The sequence below is a fragment of the Oncorhynchus gorbuscha genome, linkage group LG03 (genome assembly GCF_021184085.1).
Source record: "Oncorhynchus gorbuscha isolate QuinsamMale2020 ecotype Even-year linkage group LG03, OgorEven_v1.0, whole genome shotgun sequence".
In the NCBI taxonomy this organism is placed as follows: Eukaryota; Metazoa; Chordata; class Actinopteri; order Salmoniformes; family Salmonidae; genus Oncorhynchus; species Oncorhynchus gorbuscha.
In genome coordinates this window covers 9607600-9634425 of record NC_060175.1, presented here as the reverse complement: position 1 = coordinate 9634425, position 26826 = coordinate 9607600, and the positions used below count along the sequence as shown (strand labels likewise).

Sequence of the window (26826 nt, the reverse complement as noted above, 5' to 3'; positions counted from 1 at the left end):
TGCAGCTCTTCCTAAAGGATGGAAAGGCCTGCACTCGCCTGTATGTGACGAAGTCCTTCACTGACTGGAAGGAGAAGTTGAATAACTCCTGGGTTGGGTTTTACTCTTCAGAAAAAAACAACACCAATGAATATAAAACCTCCCAATGGCAATGGGCTGTGAAGTTTTCTGAGGAAAGCCGCTCAGATTGGAAAGATATACCTGAGTATGACGTCTATGTGTACAGGTCTAGTATGCCCATGTCTCCTGGGGTCCAGACCCGATTCATGCTGGGGAAATCTGGGGCACGTACTCCACCCTGGGAGGTACATACATCAGCAATTTAAAGCACACAACTTTTTACTGGTGCTTTTGTCCATTGTGTTTAGCCAGGTTCTTTCATGCCCATTTTCTGCTTGTTATTAATGGATTATTATCTATGAGATTTTTCATCCTGTTTCGTATTGATTACATATGTCATTTATATTATCATTGATATCTAATTGTGTAATTGTCTCCGTCCATTTTTGTTTATCATTTCTGCACCCTGCTTGTCCTTTATATTGATTGGTTTGAATTGCTAATCTGTGCAGAGTGTCAAAAGAAAAATATAAAGAGTCTGTCCTCAATAAACTGTTGAGGAAATTGAAGTGAAAACACAATAACAAGCTGTGAAAACCAAATAATCTTGAGCACTTAGAAGATGGTCTGAGTGCAAGGGTGAGATAATGCTAGCCGGTCACGCTGATCGTTGACTAATGTCCATAGTCAGTCAGTTTTCATATTAATGTAAGGTATTATGAAGGATGGAACCATCTGTGAACTGCCAAATATACTGTACACATACACAAACACACACACAGGACTGCATGAATACGTTTTAAACCTAAAAATATAACATCTTCATTTCAAGAAAAGCATGTGTAAGTGGTTTTGCAACTTTATGAAGCTTTACCCTTCCTGCTCGGTTAGTTTAGTTTATTAATTTGACCATTTAAAAAAAAACAAGCACACATAAACAATAAAGTCTGGGAATTATTTCCATTGTGGTCCTCTTGAGACAAGATGGCTGGACAGGATCAAACACAGTATGGCAGAGAAATAATACAACCAAAACAGAGAAGAAGAACATGTATCTCATCAAAAACAGAGAAGAAGAACATCTTTCTCATCAAAAACAGAGAAGAAGAACATGTATCTCATCAAAAACAGAGAAGAAGAACATCGATCTCATCAAAAACAGAGAAGAAGAACATCGATCTCATCAAAAACAGAGAAGAAGAACATGTATCTCATCAAAAACAGAGAAGAAGAACATCGATCTCATCAAAAACAGAGAAGAAGAACATGTATCTCATCAAAAACAGAGAAGAAGAACATGTATCTCATCAAAAACAGAGAAGAAGAACATGTATCTCATCAAAAACAGAGAAGAAGAACATGTATCTCATCAAAAACAGAGAAGAAGAACATCTTTCTCATCAAAAACAGAGAAGAAGAACATGTATCTCATCAAAAACAGAGAAGAAGAACATGTATCTCATCAAAAACAGAGAAGAAGAACATGTATCTCATCAAAAACAGAGAAGAAGAACATGTATCTCATCAAAAACAGAGAAGAAGAACATGTATCTCATCAAAAACAGAGAAGAAGAACATGTATCTCATCAAAAACAGAGAAGAAGAACATCTTTCTCATCAAAAACAGAGAAGAAGAACATCGATCTCATCAAAAACAGAGAAGAAGAACATCTTTCTCATCAAAAACAGAGAAGAAGAACATGTATCTCATCAAAAACAGAGAAGAAGAACATGTATCTCATCAAAAACAGAGAAGAAGAACATGTATCTCATCAAAAACAGAGAAGAAGAACATGTATCTCATCAAAAACAGAGAAGAAGAACATCTTTCTCATCAAAAACAGAGAAGAAGAACATGTATCTCATCAAAAACAGAGAAGAAGAACATGTATCTCATCAAAAACAGAGAAGAAGAACATGTATCTCATCAAAAACAGAGAAGAAGAACATGTATCTCATCAAAAACAGAGAAGAAGAACATGTATCTCATCAAAAACAGAGAAGAAGAACATGTATCTCATCAAAAACAGAGAAGAAGAACATCTTTCTCATCAAAAACAGAGAAGAAGAACATCGATCTCATCAAAAACAGAGAAGAAGAACATCTTTCTCATCAAAAACAGAGAAGAAGAACATGTATCTCATCAAAAACAGAGAAGAAGAACATGTATCTCATCAAAAACAGAGAAGAAGAACATCTTTCTCATCAAAAACAGAGAAGAAGAACATCGATCTCATCAAAAACAGAGAAGAAGAACATCTTTCTCATCAAAAACAGAGAAGAAGAACATGTATCTCATCAAAAACAGAGAAGAAGAACATGTATCTCATCAAAAACAGAGAAGAAGAACATGTATCTCATCAAAAACAGAGAAGAAGAACATGTATCTCATCAAAAACAGAGAAGAAGAACATGTATCTCATCAAAAACAGAGAAGAAGAACATGTATCTCATCAAAAACAGAGAAGAAGAACATGTATCTCATCAAAAACAGAGAAGAAGAACATGTATCTCATCAAAAACAGAGAAGAAGAACATCTTTCTCATCAAAAACAGAAGAAGAACATCGATCTCATCAAAAACAGAGAAGAAGAACATGTATCTCATCAAAAACAGAGAAGAAGAACATGTATCTCATCAAAAACAGAGAAGAAGAACATGTATCTCATCAAAAACAGAGAAGAAGAACATCTTTCTCATCAAAAACAGAGAAGAAGAACATCGATCTCATCAAAAACAGAGAAGAAGAACATCTTTCTCATCAAAAACAGAGAAGAAGAACATCTATCTCATCAAAAACAGAGAAGAAGAACATGTATCTCATCAAAAACAGAGAAGAAGAACATGTATCTCATCAAAAACAGAGAAGAAGAACATGTATCTCATCAAAAACAGAGAAGAAGAACATCTTTCTCATCAAAAACAGAGAAGAAGAACATCTCTCTCATCAAAAACAGAGAAGAAGAACATATCTCATCATTCCAGTTACATCATAGGGGTTATTCATATGGGCACAGAAGACATCAAACATACTTTTACTTTATTTTTAAAGCTGTCCAGAGATGACGTTGTTTTTATAGGCAACTCATTCCATTCTGAGGCTCCAGTATACAGGAAATGACCTTTTCCAGTATTACTCCTGAACCTGTGTAAGCTGATCTGATGACCTGATCTGGTGCTGTGATTGTGTGCATCCCTGACACGAGGAAAGTAATCACTTAAATATCTGGGCGCAGGACCATAAATACTCCTGTAAACCAAACCTAGTCTAATCTGGGACACCCTAGCCTCAACAGGCAGCCAGTTTAGTTCCTGAAAGCATCTGCTGCCTATGTGAGTACATGGACTCACCTTCAAAACTACACTGATCAACTTATTCTGGGCTATCTGGAGCTTCCCCTTCATAAGTTTAGATAAGCCCCCAAATCAGGAAGTACTAAGGTTAACAAGGGGCCTCACATCCTCGATGACAAGAACCTGTTTTCCTCCATTTCAGAGCAGTGGGTTCGTCCGCACCTGGTATGTCATGTACGCCTCAACGCTGACATACCCTGCCAATAACATTCTCTGCCCTCTGAAATAAGTAGTTATTACTCTCTAGGGATAAGTTGAATTTATTTTGAAACGTGTTACCCAGTGATGTTGTAGATCAGCCTTTTTAAAACTCAGTTTTGCTGGCCCTTGTCTTGTATCTGCCCTGTCTACTGGTTGTGTAAGTAGGCAACAAGAGGGATATTTTAGACAGAGGAGAGAGACAAACAGTCCAAATTTGATTCTGGTGGTGTAACATCATTCCTCTGTTGAATGAAGAGAGTCAGACCGAAATGCAGCGTGTAGGTTATTCATGACTTAAATGAAGATAATTGCGGTACATGAAAATAACTGAATAAATACAAAAACAACAAACGGAACGTGAAACCTATTACAGCCTATCTGGTGAACAATACACAGAGACAGGAACAAACACACACAAATTACAACGCGAAAGTCAGGCTGTCTAAATACGGTTCTCAATCAGAGACAACGACAAGCACCTGACTCTGATTGAGAATCGCCCCAGGCAGCCAAGCCTAACTAGACACACCCCTAATCATACACAATCCCAATACTACAAACCCCAATACGTAACACAACATATAAACCCATGTCACACCCTGGCTTACCCAAACATATACGAAATACAATGACCAAGGCGTGACAGGTGGTAGGCTGCACAGGAAGATGATATATTTTTGGGTTACTCATTCGTTTTATTTTGATGTGAGGACAATAATGCATCATACTACAGTATCGATCAATTAACAAGTTTCCACATGTTATTTTGGAAGACCTTATGGTTCATATTGTGACAGATTAAAGTGACAGTTCACTCCAAATTCAAAGTTGTCAAATTTTACAATTAGACATTTTTAGACCTAACGTTTTCAGATCTAGTGGTATAACTATGTTCCTGAACACTTTTAATATATTGTCAAACACTAGAAATAAATTACAGATAAAAAAAAATGTAAACATTTCAGAAGGTACAAACATTGACACAATCGTTGCTCTGACTTAGGTTGGCCATTAGTGGGAAAGGTTTCCTAGGTTATTTCATCCTGCTTTTGTCTCTGGCCTCTTTATGCCCTATAAAGGCCAATACACTGTAACCATTACCTCAATAAATGATCTCAAAGATTGAGTTTGGCCACACCTCTCCACAACATGAACTGATGAGGCTCCAGTGGCTAGCCAACGACATGAATGTTGAAAACAATGGCAACATGAACTGATGAGGCTCCAGTGGCTAGCCAACGACATGAACTGATGAGGCTCCAGTGGCTAGCCAACGACATGAACTGATGAGGCTCCAGTGGCTAGCCAACGACATGAATGTTGAAAACAATGGTAACATGAGGATTGATTTTGATCCAACGAGGGGAGACTATGGCATTTATTTATATGGACATTATTATAGAGTTCAGTCAGCACTTAGTGAAGTCTACATCACACAGCATTATCACCCAGATGACTACAGAGTAACAGGGTCAGAGTTCAGTCAGCACTTAGTGAGGTCTACATCACACAGCATTATCACCCAGATGACTACAGAGTAACAGGGTCAGAGTTCAGTCAGCACATAGTGAAGTCTACATCACACAGCATTATCACCCAGATGACTACAGAGTAACAGGGTCAGAGTTCAGTCAGCACTTAGTGAAGTCCACATCACACAGCATTATCACCCAGATGACTACAGAGTAACAGGGTCAGAGTTCAGTCAGCACATAGTGAGGTCTACATCACAAAGCATTATCACCCAGATGACTACAGAGTAACAGGGTCAGAGTTCAGTCAGCACTTAGTGAGGTCTACATCACACAGCATTATCACCCAGATGACTACAGAGTAACAGGGTCAGAGTTCAGTCAGCACATAGTGAAGTCTACATCACACAGCATTATCACCCAGATTAGTACAGGGGGGAGAAGCTGTGATCCAAGCTATAGATACTGTGTGGATGTCAACCTCCTAAGAGAAATTCAAATGCCCTCAACCTTTACCTGAGGTGAAACTCCATGTAAAGAAGTGATTCATGAAAAAAAGTTTGAAGCATCTTGAAAAAACCTGGAGGACACCTGGTCTGCCACTTTTACTGTCAAATGTACAGTACTGAGTCAGGTAACCAACTGTACAGTACTGAGTCAGGTAAACCACTGTACAGTACCGAGTCAGGTAAACCACCAAATGTACAGTACTGAGTCAGGTAAACCACTGTACAGTACTGAGTCAGGTAACCAACTGTACAGTACTGAGTCAGGTAAACCACCAACTGTACAGTACTGTACAGTACTGAGTCAGGTAACCAACTGTACAGTACTGAGTCAGGTAAACCACTGTACAGTACTGAGTCAGGTAAACCACCAAATGTACAGTACTGAGTCAGGTAAACCACTGTACAGTACTGAGTCAGGTAACCAACTGTACAGTACTGATTCAGGTAAACCACCAACTGTACAGTACTGAGTCAGGTAAACCACCAACTGTACAGTACTGAGTCAGGTAAACCACCAACTGTACAGTACTGAGTCAGGTAAACCACCAACTGTACAGTACTGAGTCAGGTAAACCACTGTACAGTACTGAGTCAGGTAAACCACCAACTGTACAGTACTGAGTCAGGTAACCAACTGTACAGTACTGAGTCAGGTAACCAACTGTACAGTACTGAGTCAGGTAAACCAACAACTGTACAGTACTGATTCAGGTAAACCAACAACTGTACAGTACTGATTCAGGTAAACCAACAACTGTACAGTACTGAGTCAGGTAAACCACCAACTGTACAGTACTGAGTCAGGTAACCAACTGTACAGTACTGAGTCAGGTAACCAACTGTACAGTACTGAGTCAGGTAAACCACTGTACAGTACTGAGTCAGGTAAACCACCAAATGTACAGTACTGAGTCAGGTAAACCACTGTACAGTACTGAGTCAGGTAACCAACTGTACAGTACTGATTCAGGTAAACCACCAACTGTACAGTACTGAGTCAGGTAAACCACCAACTGTACAGTACTGAGTCAGGTAAACCACCAACTGTACAGTACTGAGTCAGGTAAACCACTGTACAGTACTGAGTCAGGTAAACCACCAACTGTACAGTACTGAGTCAGGTAACCAACTGTACAGTACTGAGTCAGGTAACCAACTGTACAGTACTGAGTCAGGTAAACCAACAACTGTACAGTACTGATTCAGGTAAACCAACAACTGTACAGTACTGATTCAGGTAAACCAACAACTGTACAGTACTGAGTCAGGTAAACCACCAACTGTACAGTACTGAGTCAGGTAACCAACTGTACAGTACTGAGTCAGGTAACCAACTGTACAGTACTGAGTCAGGTAAACCAACAACTGTACAGTACTGATTCAGGTAAACCAACAACTGTACAGTACTGATTCAGGTAAACCAACAACTGTACAGTACTGAGTCAGGTAAACCACCAACTGTACAGTACTGAGTCAGGTAACCAACTGTACAGTACTGAGTCAGGTAACCAACTGTACAGTACTGAGTCAGGTAACCAACTGTACAGTACTGAGTCAGGTAAACCACCAACTGTACAGTACTGAGTCAGGTAACCAACTGTACAGTACTGAGTCAGGTAAACCACCAACTGTACAGTACTGAGTCAGGTAACCAACTGTACAGTACTGAGTCAGGTAAACCAACAACTGTACAGTACTGAGTCAGGTAACCAACTGTACAGTACTGAGTCAGGTAACCAACTGTACAGTACTGAGTCAGGTAAACCACCAACTGTACAGTACTGAGTCAGGTAAACCACCAACTGTACAGTTCTGAGTCAGGTAACCAACTGTACAGTACTGAGTCAGGTAACCAACTGTACAGTACTGAGTCAGGTAAACCAACAACTGTACAGTACTGAGTCAGGTAACCAACTGTACAGTACTGAGTCAGGTAACCAACTGTACAGTACTGAGTCAGGTAAACCACCAACTGTACAGTACTGAGTCAGGTAAACCACCAACTGTACAGTACTGAGTCAGGTAACCAACTGTACAGTACTGAGTCAGGTAACCAACTGTACAGTACTGAGTCAGGTAACCAACTGTACAGTACTGAGTCAGGTAACCAACTGTACAGTACTGAGTCAGGTAAACAACCAACTGTACAGTACTGAGTCAGGTAACCAACTGTACAGTACTGAGTCAGGTAACCAACTGTACAGTACTGAGTCAGGTAACCAACTGTACAGTACTGAGTCAGGTAAACCAACAACTGTACAGTACTGAGTCAGGTAACCAACTGTACAGTACTGAGTCAGGTAACCAACTGTACAGTACTGAGTCAGGTAAACCACCAACTGTACAGTACTGAGTCAGGTAAACCACCAACTGTACAGTTCTGAGTCAGGTAACCAACTGTACAGTACTGAGTCAGGTAACCAACTGTACAGTACTGAGTCAGGTAAACCAACAACTGTACAGTACTGAGTCAGGTAACCAACTGTACAGTACTGAGTCAGGTAAACCACCAACTGTACAGTACTGAGTCAGGTAAACCACCAACTGTACAGTACTGAGTCAGGTAACCAACTGTACAGTACTGAGTCAGGTAACCAACTGTACAGTACTGAGTCAGGTAAACCAACAACTGTACAGTACTGAGTCAGGTAACCAACTGTACAGTACTGAGTCAGGTAACCAACTGTACAGTACTGAGTCAGGTAACCAACTGTACAGTACTGAGTCAGGTAACCAACTGTGCCTTAGTCCTTTGTGCCACTCGGGAACCCCAGTAGGAGCTAGACTGTGTCTTGCCTGGCAGAGACACTGGCAACACCTCAGTACCCCTCAACCCTCAAGGTCAGGCTTCAGAAAAGTATCATGCTCATCCACTGTGGGGAAGGAGGTCTGGAGAGGTTTTAAGTTTCATGATGCCAACAGAGAGAATCCGGCTGATAATATCGGCTATGATGGCAGTCTGCAGCTCTTCCTAAAGGATGGAAAGGCCTGCGCTCGCCTGTATGTGATGAAGTCCTTCACTGACTGGAAGGAGAAGTTTAATAACTCCTGGGTTGGGTTCAACTCTTCCCTTAATAAAGCCATGCTCTACTATAATACCTGGCAATGGGCAGTGTCTTTTTCTAAAGAAATACAATCAGATTTTGGAGGGCTTAGCTGAATATAACGTCTATATCTAGTATAGTCATCGCTCCTGTGGTCCCGGTCTGATTTATGCTGCAGAGTAGATCCAGTGAAATAGCCCTACTATGCCTTGCGACAGTGTTGTGCTCAGACAAATCATATCATAAAGGGATTATAGATGAGCTGTGACAGTAGAAATTGACAGAGAAATCACCCTGTCATGTACAATGCATCAACAATTTACACAACAATACAGTTATTTACACGTTTTAGTGTTAGCATTGTGTTGTACATTATTTGGTTCTTAGATGTGCTTCTTCTGCCATTCAGTTTTATGTATTATTACACTGTTTCATATTGATTACGCAACGTTGATAATGTCGCTGATAACGGACTGTGTAATTACCTCTTGTCAGTGTTTGTTTCATTTCTACACCCTGCTTGTACTTTTTATTGATTGATTTTGCTCATCTGTGTGAAATGTGAAAGAAAGAGAGCCAGTTCTCGCTATCTGGTCAATCAAATGGGGGGGAAAAATAAACACTTGTGAACAGTCAAGTTTGACTCATCCTCAACATAACGAAAAGCTGACTGGTTCTGGAGCTGGTCAATGCAGATTTATTGAATTCAGTCAATGAAATTGTTCACTTTTGAGCTTGACGTTTTTGCCGATGAGTGTCAAGTATTTACATACTGTAACAGACAATATTTTGAAAGAAGCCACCCAAAGACAAACAAACAAACAAGTAAACAAACACACACACAGAGCAATGAGTACAACATCAACGGTGGTTATGATTAGCATTAGCATAGCATGCATTAATAATCTAAACGCTGCATTCACCTTTCTAGATCACTTCAGATATTATGATCAGCATTAGCATAGCATGCATTAATAATCTAAATGCTGCATTGAATATCCCTTTGAGCATGGTGAAGTTATTAATTACACTTTGGATGGTGTATCAATACACCCAGTCAGTCACTAGAGAGATACAGTCGTCCTTCTCTCTCATTGGCCGGAGAGGAAGGAAACCCTTCAGGGATTTCACCATGAAGCCAAATGGTGAATTTATTACAGCTACAGAGTGTAATGGCTGTTATAAGAAAAATATGGGGATGGATCAACAACATTGTAGTTACTCCACAATACTGACCTAAATGACAGAGTGAAAAGAAGGAAGAATACAACATATTCCATAACATGCATCCTGTTTTCACGAAAGTAAACTTGCAAAAAACAATAATCTAAGAAATTGCTTTTTTTTGTACTGAATAGAAAGCATTATGTTTGGGGCAAATCCAACTGAAGACATCACTCATGTTATGGGTATTCTGGAAATCATTAAGGACTGGGGTCTTTCTATATACTAGCATACCAGTGAGGATTTCCTACACTGGACAACTTGTTACAGCTGTTGACAGGTCATTGATAATAATCTGCCAAATTTTGTCATGTCATTACATTAAGATATAAAGGGGATCATAGCTATATTCAAGAGTTTAACCATTTCAAATTCACAAGTTTAACAATTTCTCATGGTTGGTGTCTTGATGTACTTGTCTAAAATCATGTTACATAAAACATTACTTTTCCGTCCTTGTATTTATGGCAGTGTAAGTTGTCGTTAAATCCAGGGGCGCAACTTCGGTTTTAGAAATGGGGGGGACATCATTTCATTTTTTAAATTCTTTCTGTCGGATTAGCAGGGCATAGTCGTAAAGCACACCGTTGCCTCATTTTGTATCACATTCACAACCAAACTGGGGGGGACAAAAATGCAATTTCAGAATGTGTGTGGGGGGGGGGCATTTCCCCCCGTCCCCAATGAAAGTTGCGCCCCTGGTTATATCATATAAGAATCGTTACTCCCTGTAAGAATCCTGGATCTAGCTGTCCGACAGTTTTTTGTATAGAGATATCAGAAATGGATTGTAACTGCTGGAAATGCTGCTGCAAGGCCAGTAGGAGGCACTCTTTATTTTTGTCTAAAAAATACTGTATATGTCAATGCCCCTGGGCAGTGATTGGGGACTGCCCAGGGGCAGGTGTAAGGTGTTTTCTTTCGGATGGGACGTTAAACGTCTGTCCTGACTCTCTGTCGTCACTGAAGATCCCATGGCACTTATCGTAAGAGTAGGGGTGTTAACCCCGGTGTCCTGGCTAAATTCCCAATCTTGTCCTCATACCATCATGGTCACCTTATCATCCCCAACTTCAAAACGGCTCATTCATCCCCCCTCCTCTCTAACTGTTCCCCGGGTCGTTGCTGAGAATGTGCTCTCAGTCAACTTACCTGGTAAAATAATAACAATTGTTCAGCAGTCTTATGGCTTGGGGGTATTTGTACTTGTATTTACAAAGGATCCCCATTAGCTGCTGCCAAAACAGCAGCTGCTCTTCCCGGTATAAGCTGTTTTGGAGCCTTTTTGTCCCAGACTTGGCGCTCGATACAGCATGCCGTGCGGTGGCAGAGAGAACAGTTTATGACTAGGGTGGCTGGAGTGCTTGACAACTTTTGGGGGCCTTCCTCTGACACCGCCTGGTATAGAGGTCCTGGATGGCAGGAAGCTCAGCACCATACACATTACCCAGTTTTTCCTGGATCCACGTTGAATCTAATAATTGATGTTGATAGTCTGTTGTTTCCTGCTTGATTTACAGCAAGCTCTCGTTCGATTTTAACAGAGAAAGCATCAAGGTAATGAGTTTATGTTTTCATATGTTTTCTTGCCTTGGATTGGAGACCTACTCTTCTGTGCATAGTTTGTGTAGGATAGACTATTGTGCAACACCCGACGCTATTCTTATAAATGTTTCTGGATATGATGACAACAAATGACATGGTCTACTGGGATCCTCGATATGATCTGGTAATGAAATAGCATGACAAATACCTTTTGTTTCCCTTGTTAGAATGTTTTAACACTGGTGCAGAGGAACAGAATGGTTCATAAAGATCCATCCATACGCTATGGTGTGTTAAGATAAACCATAAGAAGTGTTTAATGGACAAAATGCTTTAAAACTGCACCGGCTTAACGAAAGTATAATTGTTTCATTGAATGTTACTTTTGGTAATCAATTAGATGCCTTCTACGGTTTACTCCCTATAAGATGTATCTGAGATAATTTTTCCGTTTTTCCGTGTTATAATCGTATGTATATTTTGTTTTCGTGTATTTTCATGAGGACCACAATAGAAATACGTGATCATATCAAATAATAATAATAATGATAAAAGATTGTTCAACTATTTTAGCTGAACAACATACCAGTGTTTTTTTTTAAGTCTTAAAACACTTTTTTATTCTTAGTCACATGTCAGGCAACTAAAACAAGAACACTTCAGTCTAGTTTTAGTCGCAGATATTTTTTGTCACATAATAGTCAGTGCATTTTTTTCTATATATTAAATAATGAATATTTAGGCTACTTCTGACTTCCATCATGTGAACATCCAGATAACCTTCAGAAAGTATTCACACCCCTCACTTATTCCACATGTTGTTACTGTCTGAATTCAAAACGGAGGAAACAGATGTTTTTCTCTCAGCCTTGATGACAAAGTGACAACATGTTTTTAGACATTTTTGCACATTTATTGAAAATAATATACAGAAACATCATATTTTACGCAAATTAACTGAATTACATTTGCCATACTGTAATGAACTTCAGATCAAGCTATTATTTCACTTAATGAACTACTGCCCCTAAAAACCAACTAATCGATATGAGTCAGAAACATGTATTCTAATGTCAAAATTGACTACAAATTGTAATAATAATGTTGATAATGTTGGTCAAATAGTCTCGTCTAAAACCTAGTTTGTAACCTGAGTGCATTACAATGAGTTTGGATGTCAACAATTCATGCCTCCTTTTGCCAAGCTCTACATGCAAATCGCTCCGCCGCCCACTCCACTTCCTTTCATTGAATGGAGCTTTGTTGTTTCATCGCCCCCAACATGTGCCAAAGGACCACTGCCATTTGAGATTGAAAAGGTCCTATACGGATTGACCATGCCTTGGCTCTGGTTCGACAATGCATGTTTCCAGCAGGGTGCACAGCCAACTATGGATGGCGTGCTCTGCCAAAAGGACCCGAGTACCCTACCATGTGGAATAGGTTGGTCCCTAATGATGGTGAGTATAGCGGTAGCTAGACCATAGATGGCTGTTTATGTATCTGGTTACAGAGCATTCAGAAAGTATTCAGACCCTTTCACTTTTTCTACATGTTGTTACGTTACAGACTTATTCTCAAAATGGATTAAATTCTTTGTTTTTTTCTTGAATCAATCTACACACAATCCCCCATAATGGTCTCTCCAGAGATGCTATATCATTCTATTTCACTTCACATATCATAATATCTGAAGTGATCTAGAAAGGTGAATGAAGCGTTTAGATTATTAATGCATGCTATGCTAATGCTAATCATAATATCTGAAATGATCTAGAAAGGTGAATGCAGCATTTAGATTATTAATGCATGCTATGCTAATGCTAATCATAACCACCGTTGATGTTGTAATCATTGCTCTGTGTGTGTGTTTGTTTACTTGTTTGTTTGTCTTTGGGTGGCTTCTTTCAAAATATTGTCTGTTACAGTATGTAAATACTTGACACTCATCGGCAAAAACGTCAAGCTCAAAATTGAACAATTTCATTGACTGAATTAAATAAATCTGCATTGACCAGCTCCAGAACCAGTCAGCTTTTCATTATGTTGAGGATGAGTCAAACTTGACTCTTCACAAGTGTTTATTCCCCCCCCCCCCCATTTGATTGACCAGATAGCGAGAACTGGCTCTCTTTCTTTCACATTTCACACAGATGAGCAAAATCAATCAATAAAAAGTACAAGCAGGGTGTAGAAATGAAACAAACACTGACAAGAGGTAATTACACAGTCCGTTATCAGCGACATTATCAACGTTGTGTAATCAATATGAAACAGGATACTGTGTAATAATACATACAACTGAATGGCAGAAGAAGCACATCTAAGAACCAAATAATGTACAACACAATGCGGTCCTTCTGTAGCTCAGTTGGTAGAGCATGGCGCTTGTAACGCCAGGTTAGTGGGTTCGATCCCCGGGACCACCCATGCGTAGAATGTATGCACACATGACTGTAAGTCGCTTTGGATAAAAGCGTCTGCTAAATGGCATATATTATTATTATTATTATATTACTAACACTAAAACATGTAAATAAGTGTATTGTTGTGTAAATTGTTGATGCATTGTACATGACAGGGTGATTTCTCTGTCAATTTCTACTGTCACAGCTCATCTATAATCCCTTTATGATATGATTTGTCTGAGCACAACTCTGTCGCAAGGCATAGTAGGGCTATTTCACTGGATCTACTCTGCAGCATAAATCAGACCGGGACCACAGGAGCGATGACTATACTAGATATAGACGTTATATTCAGCTAAGCCCTCCAAAATCTGATTGTATTTCTTTAGGAAAAGACACTGCCCATTGCCAGGTATTATAGTAGAGCATGGCTTTATTAAGGGAAGAGTTGAACCCAACCCAGGAGTTATTTAACTTCTCCTTCCAGTCAGTGAAGGACTTCGTCACATACAGGCGAGCGCAGGCCTTTCCATCCTTTACGAAGAGCTGCAGACTGGCATCATAGCCGATATTATCAGCCGGATTCTCTCTGTTGGCATCATGAAACTTAAAACCTCTCCAGACCTCCTTCCCCACAGTGGATGAGAATGATACTTTTCTGAAGCCTGACCTTGAGGGTTGAGGGGTACTGAGGTGTTGCCAGTGTCTCTGCCAGGCAAGACACAGTCTAGCTCCTACTGGGGTTCCCGAGTGGCACAAAGGACTAAGGCACAGTTGGTTACCTGACTCAGTACTGTACAGTTGGTTACCTGACTCAGTACTGTACAGTTGGTTACCTGACTCAGTACTGTACAGTTGGTTACCTGACTCAGTACTGTACAGTTGGTTACCTGACTCAGTACTGTACAGTTGGTTACCTGACTCAGTACTGTACAGTTGGTTACCTGACTCAGTACTGTACAGTTGTTGGTTTACCTGACTCAGTACTGTACAGTTGGTTACCTGACTCAGTACTGTACAGTTGGTTACCTGACTCAGTACTGTACAGTTGGTGGTTTACCTGACTCAGTACTGTACAGTTGGTTACCTGACTCAGTACTGTACAGTTGGTGGTTTACCTGACTCAGTACTGTACAGTTGGTTACCTGACTCAGTACTGTACAGTTGGTTACCTGACTCAGTACTGTACAGTTGGTGGTTTACCTGACTCAGTACTGTACAGTTGGTTACCTGACTCAGTACTGTACAGTTGGTTACCTGACTCAGTACTGTACAGTTGTTGGTTTACCTGACTCAGTACTGTACAGTTGGTTACCTGACTCAGTACTGTACAGTTGGTTACCTGACTCAGTACTGTACAGTTGGTTTACCTGACTCAGTACTGTACAGTTGGTTACCTGACTCAGTACTGTACAGTTGTTGGTTTACCTGACTCAGTACTGTACAGTTGGTTACCTGACTCAGTACTGTACAGTTGGTTACCTGACTCAGTACTGTACAGTTGGTTTACCTGACTCAGTACTGTACAGTTGGTTACCTGACTCAGTACTGTACAGTTGGTTTACCTGACTCAGTACTGTACAGTTGGTTACCTGACTCAGTACTGTACAGTTGGTTACCTGACTCAGTACTGTACAGTTGGTTACCTGACTCAGTACTGTACAGTTGTTGGTTTACCTGACTCAGTACTGTACAGTGGTTTACCTGACTCAGTACTGTACAGTACTGTACAGTTGTTGGTTTACCTGACTTAGTACTGTACAGTTGGAGGTTTACCTGACTCAGTACTGTACAGTTGGTTACCTGACTCAGTACTGTACAGTGGTTTACCTGACTCAGTACTGTACAGTTGGTTACCTGACTCAGTACTGTACAGTTGGTTACCTGACTCAGTACTGTACAGTTGGTTACCTGACTCAGTACTGTACATTTGACAGTAAAAGTGGCAGACCAGGTGTCCTCCAGGTTTTTTCAAGATGCTTCAAACTTTTTTTCATGAATCACTTCTTTATATGGAGTTTCACCTCAGGTAAATGTTGAGGGCATTTGAATTTCTCTTAGGAGGTTGACATCCACACAGTATGTATAGCTTGGATCACAGCTTCTCCCTCCTGTACTAATCTGGGTGATAATGCTGTGTGATGTAGACTTCACTATGTGCTGACTGAACTCTGACCCTGTTACTCTGTAGTCATCTGGGTGATAATGCTGTGTGATGTAGACCTCACTAAGTGCTGACTGAACTCTGACCCTGTTACTCTGTAGTCATCTGGGTGATAATGCTGTGTGATGTAGACCTCACTATGTGCTGACTGAACTCTGACCCTGTTACTCTGTAGTCATCTGGGTGATAATGCTGTGTGATGTAGACTTCACTAAGTGCTGACTGAACTCTGACCCTGTTACTCTGTAGTCATCTGGGTGATAATGCTGTGTGATGTAGACTTCACTATGTGCTGACTGAACTCTGACCCTGTTACTCTGTAGTCATCTGGGTGATAATGCTGTGTGATGTAGACTTCACTAAGTGCTGACTGAACTCTGACCCTGTTACTCTGTAGTCATCTGGGTGATAATGCTGTGTGATGTAGACTTCACTAAGTGCTGACTGAACTCTGACCCTGTTACTCTGTAGTCATCTGGGTGATAATGCTGTGTGATGTAGACTTCACTAAGTGCTGACTGAACTCTATAATAATGTCCATATAAATAAATGCCATAGTCTCCCCTCGTTGGATCAAAATCAATCCTCATGTTGCCATTGTTTTCAACATTCATGTCGTTGGCTAGCCACTGGAGCCTCATCAGTTCATGTCGTTGGCTAGCCACTGGAGCCTCATCAGTTCATGTTGACATTGTTTTCAACATTCATGTCGTTGGCTAGCCACTGGAGCCTCATCAGTTCATGTTGCCATTGTTTTCAACATTCATGTCGTTGGCTAGCCACTGGAGCCTCATCAGTTCATGTCATTGGCTAGCCACTGGAGCCTCATCAGTTCATGTCATTGGCTAGCCACTAGAGCCTCATCAGTTCATGTCGTTGGCTAGCCACTGGAGCCTCATCAGTTCATGTCATTGGCTAGCCTCTAGAGCCTCATCAGTTCATGTCGTTGGCTAGCCACTGGAGCCTCATCAGTTCATGTCATTGGCTAGCCACTGGAGCCTCATCAGTTCATGTCGTTGGCTAGCCACTGGAGCCTCATCAGTTCATGTCATTGGCTAGCCACTAGAGCCTCATCAGTTCATGTCGTTGGCTAGCCACTGGAGCCTCATCAGTTCATGTCATTGGCTAGCCACTAGAGCCTCATCATTTCATGTCGTTGGCTAGCCACTGGAGCCTCATCAGTTCATGTCGTTGGCTAGCCACTGGAGCCTCATCAGTTCATGTCGTTGGCTAGCCACTGGAGCCTCATCAGTTCATGTCATTGGCTAGCCACTAGAGCCTCATCAGTTCATGTCGTTGGCTAGCCACTGGAACCTCATCAGTTCATGTCGTTGGCTAGCCACTGGAGCCTCATCAGTTCATGTCGTTGGCTAGCCACTGGAGCCTCATCAGTTCATGTTGCCATTGTTTTCAACATTCATGTCATTGGCTAGCCACTGGAGCCTCATCAGTTCATGTTGCCATTGTTTTCAACATTCATGTCATTGGCTAGCCACTGGAGCCTCATCAGTTCATGTCATTGGCTAGCCACTGGAGCCTCATCAGTTCATGTCATTGGCTAGCCACTGGAGCCTCATCAGTTCATGTCGTTGGCTAGCCACTGGAGCCTCATCAGTTCATGTCGTTGGCTAGCCACTGGAGCCTCATCAGTTCATGTCATTGGCTAGCCACTAGAGCCTCATCAGTTCATGTCGTTGGCTAGCCACTGGAGCCTCATCAGTTCATGTCGTTGGCTAGCCACTGGAGCCTCATCAGTTCATGTCGTTGGCTAGCCACTGGAGCCTCATCAGTTCATGTTGCCATTGTTTTCAACATTCATGTCATTGGCTAGCCACTGGAGCCTCATCAGTTCATGTTGCCATTGTTTTCAACATTCATGTCATTGGCTAGCCACTGGAGCCTCATCAGTTCATGTCATTGGCTAGCCACTGGAGCCTCATCAGTTCATGTTGTGGAGAGGCGTGGCCAAGCTCAATCTTTGAGATCATTTATTGAGGTAATGGTTACAGTGTATTGGCCTTTACAGGGCATAATGAGGCCAGAGACAAAAGCAGGATGAAATAACCTAGGAAACCTTTCCCACTTATGGCCAACCTAAGTCAGAGCAACGATTGTGTCAATGTTTGTACCTTCAGAATTGTTTACAGTTTTTTTTATCTGTAATTGATTTCTAGTGTTTGACAATACATTAAAAGTGTTCAGGAACATAGTTATACCACTAGATCTGAAAAGGTTAGGTCTAAAAATGTCTAATTGTAAAATTTGACAACTTTGAATTTGGAGTGAACTGTCACTTTAATCTGTCACAATATGAACCATAAGGTCTTCCAAAATAACATGTGGAAACTTGTTAATTGATCGATACTGTAGTATGATGCATTATTGTCCTCACATCAAAATAAAACGAATGAGTAACCCAAAAATATATCATCCACCTGTCACGCCTTGGTCATTGTATTTTGTATATGTTTGCTTAAGCCAGGGTGTGACATGGGTTTATATGTTGTGTTTCGTATTGGGGTTTGTAGTATTGGGATTGTGTATGATTAAGGGTGTATCTAGTTAGGCTTGGCTGCCTGGGGCGATTCTCAATCAGAGTCAGGTGCTTGTCGTTGTCTCTGATTGAGAACCGTATTTAGGTAGCCTGAGTTCGCTTTGTATTTTGTGGGTGTTTGTTCCTGTCTCTGTGTATTGTTCACCAGATAGGCTGTAATAGGTTTCACGTTCCGTTTGTTGTTTTTGTATTTATTCAGTTATTTTCATGTACCGCAATTCCTTCATTTAAGTCATGAATAACCTACACGCTGCATTTCGGTCTGACTCTCTTCATTCAACAGAGGAATGATGTTACACCACCAGAATCAAATTTGGACTGTTTGTCTCTCTCCTCTGTCTAAAATATCCCTCTTGTAGCCTACATACACAACCAGTAGACAGGGCAGTTACAAGACAAGGGCCAGCAAAACTGAGTTTTAAAAAGGCTGATCTACAACACCACTTGGTAACACATGTTTCAAAATAAATTCAACTTATCCCTAGAGAGTAATAATTACTTATTTCAGAGGGCAGAGAATGTTATTGGCAGGGTATGTCAGCGTTGAGGCGTACATGACATACCAGGTGCGGACAAACCCACTGCTCTGAAATGGAGGTGTCATGTTTTGTCTTATATTGTCTTGTCATTTTGCTTTTCCTTCTGTTCGTTTTCCCCCTGCTGGTCTTTTTAGGTTCGTTCCCCTTTTTCTCTCTCCCTCTCTCTCTCTCTTCTCTCTATCGTTCCGTTCCTGCTCCCAGCTGTTCCTATTCCCCTAATCAATCATTTAGTCTTCCCACACCTGTTCCCTATCTTTTCCCCTGATTAGAGTCCCTATTTCTCCCCTTGTTTTCCGTTTCTGCCCTGTCGGATCCTTGTATATTGTTCACCTTGCTGTGTCTTTGTATCGCCCTGTCGTGTCGTGTTTCCCTCAGATGCTGCGTGGTGAGCAGGTGTCTGAGTCTGCTACGGTCAAGTGCCTTCCCGAGGCAACCTGCAGTTTATTATCGAGTCTCCAGTCAGTTCTCGTGATTACGAGTGAAATTGTTTTTATGCTTTATTTACCGCTCCGATTTGTCTAGGAGTATTGCTATTTCCTTAAACTGGATTAAAGACTCTGTTTTCGCCAAGTCGCTTTTGGGTCCTCATTCACCTGCATAACAGAAGGATCCGACCAAAGAATGGACCCAGCGACTACAGACGCTCGTAACACTGCCGTCGAGATCCAAGGAGCCATGCTCGGCAGACACGAGCAGGAATTGTCTGCTGCTCGTCATGCCATGGAGAACCTGGCCGCTCAGGTTTCCGACCTCTCTGGACAGTTCCAGAGTCTTCGTCTCGTGCCACCTGTTACTTCCTGGTCTGCCGAGCCTCTGGAACCTAGGGTTAATAACCCACCTTGCTACTCCGGGCAGCCCAAGGAGTGCCGCTCCTTTCTCACCCAGTGTGATATTGTGTTCTCTCTCCAACCCAACACATACTCTAGAGAGAGAGCTCGGGTTGCTTACGTCATTTCACTCCTTACTGGCCGGGCTCGAGAGTGGGGCACAGCTATCTGGGAGGCAAGGGCTGATTGTTCAAACAATTACCAGAACTTTAAAGAGGAGATGATTCGGGTTTTTGACCGTTCAGTTTTTGGTAGGGAGACTTCTAGGGCCCTGGCTTCCCTATGCCAAGGTGATCGATCCATAACGGATTACTCTATAGAGTTTCGCACTCTTGCTGCCTCTAGTGACTGGAACGAGCCGGCGCTGCTCGCTCGTTTTCTGGAGGGACTCCACGCAGTGGTCAAAGATGAGATTCTCTCCCGGGAGGTTCCTTCCAGTGTGGACTCTTTGATTGCTCTCGCCATCCGCATAGAACGACGGGTAGATCTTCGTCACCAAGCTCGTGGAAGAGAGCTCGCGTCAACGGTGTTTCCCTGCTCCGCATCGCAACCATCTCCCTCCTCTGGCTCAGAGACTGAGCCCATGCAGCTGGGAGGTATTCGCATCTCGACTAAGGAGAGGGAACGGAGGATCACCAACCGCCTGTGCCTCTATTGCGGATTTGATGGACATTTTGTCAATTCATGTCCAGTAAAAGCCAGAGCTCATCAGTAAGCGGAGGGCTACTGGTGAGCGCTACTACTCAGGTCTCTCCATCTAGATCCTGTACTACTATGTCGGTCCATCTACGCGCTGGACCGGTTCGGGTGCTACATGCAGTGCCTTGATAGACTCTGGGGCTGAGGGTTGTTTCATGGACGAAGCATGGGCTCGGAAACATGACATTCCTTTCAGACAGTTAGACAAGCCTACGCCCATGTTCGCCTTAGATGGTAGTCATCTTCCCAGTATCAGATTTGAGACACTACCTTTAACCCTCACAGTATCTGGTAACCACAGTGAGACTATTTCTTTTTTGATTTTTCGTTCACCTTTTACACCTGTTGTTTTGGGTCATCCCTGGCTAGTATGTCATAATCCTTCTATTAATTGGTCTAGTAATTCTATCCTATCCTGGAACGTTTCTTGTCATGTGAAGTGTTTAATGTCTGCCATCCCTCCCATTTCTTCTGTCCCCACTTCTCAGGAGGAACCTGGCGATTTGACAGGAGTGCCGGAGGAATATCATGATCTGCGCACGGTCTTCAGTCGGTCCCGAGCCAACTCCCTTCCTCCTCACCGGTCGTATGATTGTAGTATTGATCTCCTTCCGGGGACCACTCCTCCTCGGGGTAGACTATACTCTCTGTCGGCTCCCGAACGTAAGGCTCTCGAGGATTATTTGTCTGTGTCTCTTGACACCGGTACCATAGTGCCTTCTTCCTCTCCGGCCGGGGCGGGGTTTTTTTTTGTTAAGAAAAAGGACGGTACTCTGCGCCCCTGCGTGGATTATCGAGGGCTGAATGACATAACGGTTAAGAATCGTTATCCGCTTCCCCTTATGTCATCAGCCTTCGAGATTCTGCAGGGAGCCAGGTGCTTTACTAAGTTGGACCTTCGTAACGCTTACCATCTCGCGGAGTCAATCACCACCTTCCGGAGACACCTGAAACCCCACCTCTTTAAGGAATACCTAGGATAGGATAAAGTAGTCCTTCTCACCCCCCCCCCCCTTAAAATACTTAGATGCACTATTGTAAAGTGGTTGTTCCACTGGATGTCATAAGGTGAATGCACCAATTTGTAAGTCGCTCTGGATAAGAGCGTCTGCTAAATGACTTAAATGTAAATGTAAATCTCGTGCGCATCAGAGAGGGGGACGAGTGGAAAACGGCGTTTAACACTCCGTTAGGGCATTTTGAGTACCGGGTTCTGCCGTTTGGTCTCGCCAATGCGCCAGCTGTTTTTCAGGCATTAGTTAATGATGTTCTGAGAGACATGCTGAACATCTTTGTTTTTGTCTACCTTGACGATATCCTGATTTTTTCACCGTCACTCGAGATTCATGTTCAGCACGTTCGACGTGTTCTCCAGCGCCTTTTAGAGAATTGTCTCTACGTGAAGGCTGAGAAGTGCTCTTTTCATGTCTCCTCCATTACTTTTCTCGGTTCCGTTATTTCCGCTGAAGGCATTCAGATGGATTCCGCTAAGGTCCAAGCTGTCAGTGAGTGGCCCGTTCCAAGGTCACGTGTCGAGTTGCAGCGCTTTCTAGGTTTCGCTAATTTCTATCGGCGTTTCATTCGTAATTTCGGTCAAGTTGCTGCCCCTCTCACAGCTCTTACTTCTGTCAAGACGTGTTTTAAGTGGTCCGGTTCCGCCCAGGGAGCTTTTGATCTTCTAAAAGAACGTTTTACGTCCGCTCCTATCCTCGTTACTCCTGACGTCACTAGACAATTCATTGTCGAGGTTGACGCTTCAGAGGTAGGCGTGGGAGCCATTCTATCCCAGCGCTTCCAGTCTGACGATAAGGTTCATCCTTGCGCTTATTTTTCTCATCGCCTGTCGCCATCTGAACGCAACTATGATGTGGGTAACCGCGAACTGCTCGCCATCCGCTTAGCCCTAGGCGAATGGCGACAGTGGTTGGAGGGGGCGACCGTTCCTTTTGTCGTTTGGACAGACCATAAGAACCTTGAGTACATCCGTTCTGCCAAACGACTTAATGCTCGTCAAGCTCGTTGGGCGTTATTTTTCGCTCGTTTCGAGTTTGTGATTTCTTACCGTCCGGGTAGCAAGAACACCAAGCCTGATGCCTTATCCCGTCTTTTTAGTTCTTCTGTGGCTTCTACTGATCCCGAGGGGATTCTTCCTTATGGGCGTGTTGTCGGGTTGACAGTCTGGGGAATTGAAAGACAGGTTAAGCAAGCACTCACGCACACTGCGTCGCCGCGCGCTTGTCCTAGTAACCTTCTTTTCGTTCCTGTTTCCACTCGTCTGGCTGTTCTTCAGTGGGCTCACTCTGCCAAGTTAGCTGGTCATCCCGGTGTTCGAGGCACTCTTGCTTCTATTCGCCAGCGCTTTTGGTGGCCGACTCAGGAGCGTGACACGCGCCGTTTCGTGGCTGCTTGTTCGGACTGCGCGCAGACTAAGTCAGGTAACTCTCCTCCTGCCGGTCGTCTCAGACCGCTCCCCATTCCTTCTCGACCATGGTCTCACATCGCCCTAGACTTCATTACCGGTCTGCCTTTGTCTGCGGGGAAGACTGTGATTCTTACGGTTGTCGATAGGTTCTCTAAGGCGGCACATTTCATTCCTCTCGCTAAACTTCCTTCCGCTAAGGAGACGGCACAAATCATCATCGAGAATGTGTTCAGAATTCATGGCCTCCCGTTAGACGCCGTTTCAGACAGAGGTCCGCAATTCACGTCACAGTTTTGGAGGGAGTTCTGTCGTTTGATTGGTGCGTCCGTCAGTCTCTCTTCCGGGTTTCATCCCCAGTCTAACGGTCAAGCAGAGAGGGCCAATCAGACGATTGGTCGCATACTACGCAGCCTTTCTTTCAGAAACCCTGCGTCTTGGGCAGAACAGCTCCCCTGGGCAGAATACGCTCACAACTCGCTTCCTTCGTCTGCTACCGGGTTATCTCCGTTTCAGAGTAGTCTGGGTTACCAGCCTCCTCTGTTCTCATCCCAGCTTGCCGAGTCCAGCGTTCCCTCCGCTCAAGCGTTTGTCCAACGTTGTGAGCGCACCTGGAGGAGGGTGAGGTCTGCACTTTGCCGCTACAGGGCACAGACTGTGAGAGCCGCCAATAAACGCAGGATTAAGAGTCCAAGGTATTGTTGCGGCCAGAGAGTGTGGCTTTCCACTCGCAACCTTCCTCTTACGACAGCTTCTCGTAAGTTGACTCCGCGGTTCATTGGTCCGTTCCGTGTCTCCCAGGTCGTCAATCCTGTCGCTGTGCGACTGCTTCTTCCGTGACATCTTTGTCGCGTCCATCCTGTCTTCCATGTCTCCTGTGTCAAGCCCTTTCTTCGCACCCCCGTTCGTCTTCCCTCCCCCCCTCCCGTCCTTGTCGAGAGCGCACCTATTTACAAGGTACGTAGGATCATGGACATGCGTTCTCGGGGACGGGGTCACCAATACTTAGTGGATTGGGAGGGTTACGGTCCTGAGGAGAGGAGTTGGGTTCCGTCTCGGGACGTGCTGGACCGTTCACTGATTGATGATTTCCTCCGTTGCCACCAGGATTCCTCCTCGAGTGCGCCAGGAGGCGCTCGGTGAGTGGGGGGGTACTGTCATGTTTTGTCTTATATTGTCTTGTCATTTTGCTTTTCCTTCTGTTCGTTTTCCCCCTGCTGGTCTTTTTAGGTTCGTTCCCCTTTTTCTCTCTCCCTCTCTCTCTCTCTCTCTCTCTATCGTTCCGTTCCTGCTCCCAGCTGTTCCTATTCCCCCTAATCAATCATTTAGTCTTCCCACACCTGTTCCCTATCTTTTCCCCTGATTAGAGTCCCTATTTCTCCCCTTGTTTTCCGTTTCTGCCCTGTCGGATCCTTGTATATTGTTCACCGTGCTGTGTCTTTGTATCGCCCTGTCGTGTCGTGTTTCCCTCAGATGCTGCGTGGTGAGCAGGTGTCTGAGTCTGCTACGGTCAAGTGCCTTCCCGAGGCAACCTGCAGTTTATTATCGAGTCTCCAGTCTGTTCTCGTGATTACGAGTGAAATTGTTTTTATGCTTTATTTACCGCTCCGATTTGTCTAGGAGTATTGCTATTTCCTTAAACTGGATTAAAGACTCTGTTTTCGCCAAGTCGCTTTTGGGTCCTCATTCACCTGCATAACAGGAGGAAAACAGGTTCGTGTCATTGAGGATGTGAGGCCCATTGCTAAACTTAGTACTTCCTGGTTTGGGGGCTTATCTAAACTTATGAAGAGGAAGCTCTTTAGTAACGAACACGAAGGGTAAAGAAAGCTTCATAAAGTTGCAAAACCACTTACACATGCTTTTCTTGAAACTCAGTTTCTTAAAATTATGTTATGTTCTTAGGTTTAAAACGTATTCATGCAGTCCTGTGTGTGTGTTTGTGTATGTGTACAGTATATTTGACAGTTCACATAAGGTTCCATCCTTCATAATACCTTACATTAATATGAAAACTGACTGACTATGGACATTAGTCAACCATCAGCGTGACCGGCTAGCATTATCTCACCCTTGCACTCAGACCATCTTCTAAGTGCTCAAGATTATTTGGTTTTCACAGCTTGTTATTGTGTTTTCACTTCAATTTCCTCAACAGTTTATTGAGGACAGATTCTTTATATTTTTCTTTTGACACTCTGCACAGATTAGCAATTCAAACCAATCAATATAAAGGACAAGCAGGGTGCAGAAATGATAAACAAAAATGGACGGAGACAATTACACAATTAGATATCAATGATAATATAAATGACATATGTAATCAATACGAAACAGGATGAAAAATCTCATAGATAATAATCCATTAATAACAAGCAGAAAATGGGCATGTAAGAACCAGGCTAAACACAATGGACAAAAGCACGTACCAGTAAAAGTTGTGTGCTTTAAATTGTTGATGTATGTACCTCCCAGGGTGGAGTTCGTGCCTTTTCACCCCCAGATTTCCCCAGCATGAATCGGGTCTGGACCCCAGGAGACATGGGCATACTAGACCTGTACACATAGACGTCATACTCAGGTATATCTTTCCAATCTGAGCGGCTTTCCTCAGAAAACTTCACAGCCCATTGCCATTGGGAGGTTTTATATTATAATAATATATAATATTCATTGGTGTTGTTTTTTTCTGAAGAGTAAAACCCAACCCAGGAGTTATTCAACTTCTCCTTCCAGTCAGTGAAGGACTTCGTCACATACAGGCGAGCGCAGGCCTTTCCATCCTTTAGGAAGAGCTGCAGACTGGCGTTAGGCTTATAGCCGCTTATATCAACAGGAATCTCTCTGTTGGCATCATGAAACTCAGGACTCCTATGTATTTCCTCCCCAGATGTGTTATAATTCCTGCATAATACAAAAGGACACCTTGATTTGTGCTGATGAAGCCTGGCCTGGTGACCAGGGTTGAGGGATCCTGAGGTGTCAAAGGAACCAGAGGCACCATCTATGACTGAGGAAAAGTCTAGCATGTCCGTACTGTCATTGTTCTTTTAAAGCGCCCAAATCACACCCTTGTCCAAAAGCCTCCTGGGGATACCACTGAAGGTGATCCTGGCACCTCCTCTATTTGTAGTTTTCACCGCAAGCTTTATCGATTTAGTTTCATCATCCTGCATGTGATGCTGGCTTTCCATGGTCATAAACACTTGCTGTATGAATGAGACCTTGGGACGTGTCAAGTACAATGCAATTGCCAAAAGAAGTGCCAGCCCAGGTGTATGTCCCCAGATGTTCTCCACACTGTTGTCGTTGATCTCTACATTGTGTATACGTTGAATTACATCTCGTGTAATGGTTGGGAGAATTTGGATTTGTGTTAAGCGGCTGAAACTGACAGGGTATGTATTGTCTGGATCATAGGCACTTCCTCTGTTTTCATTTGGCGAGTAATGCTGTGTGATGTAGACCTCATCTACTATGAACTGATTGGATCCTTCCTCCCTAACTCTGATAATGACTCTGTCCCTGTTTCTCTCTGTTCTCCCTGAGTTGTAGAAGCTTCGAGTGACATAGTCAGGAAGTGCCGTAGCGCCATTATAGTTGTAATTTCTATCAATATTCCCTAATGAGTAATAACTACCACTTTCACAGGGCAGAAAAGGTAATGGGCGGAGTCTGTCAGTGTTTCCATAGAAATTAAAGCCATAGTCTCCCCTAGTTGGGTTGAAATTGAGTCTCATGTTGCCGTTGTTGTCAGTGTGAATGTTGTTGGCTAGCCAGTGGAGCAGCATCAGGCCATGTCGAGG

At 42.9% G+C, this 26826-nt stretch overlaps 1 pseudogene; it reads right to left on the bottom strand.

Annotated features, from left to right (window-relative positions):
• Window positions 1-214: 214 nt before the first annotated feature.
• LOC124032455 lies at window positions 215-26826 on the bottom strand (annotated as a pseudogene).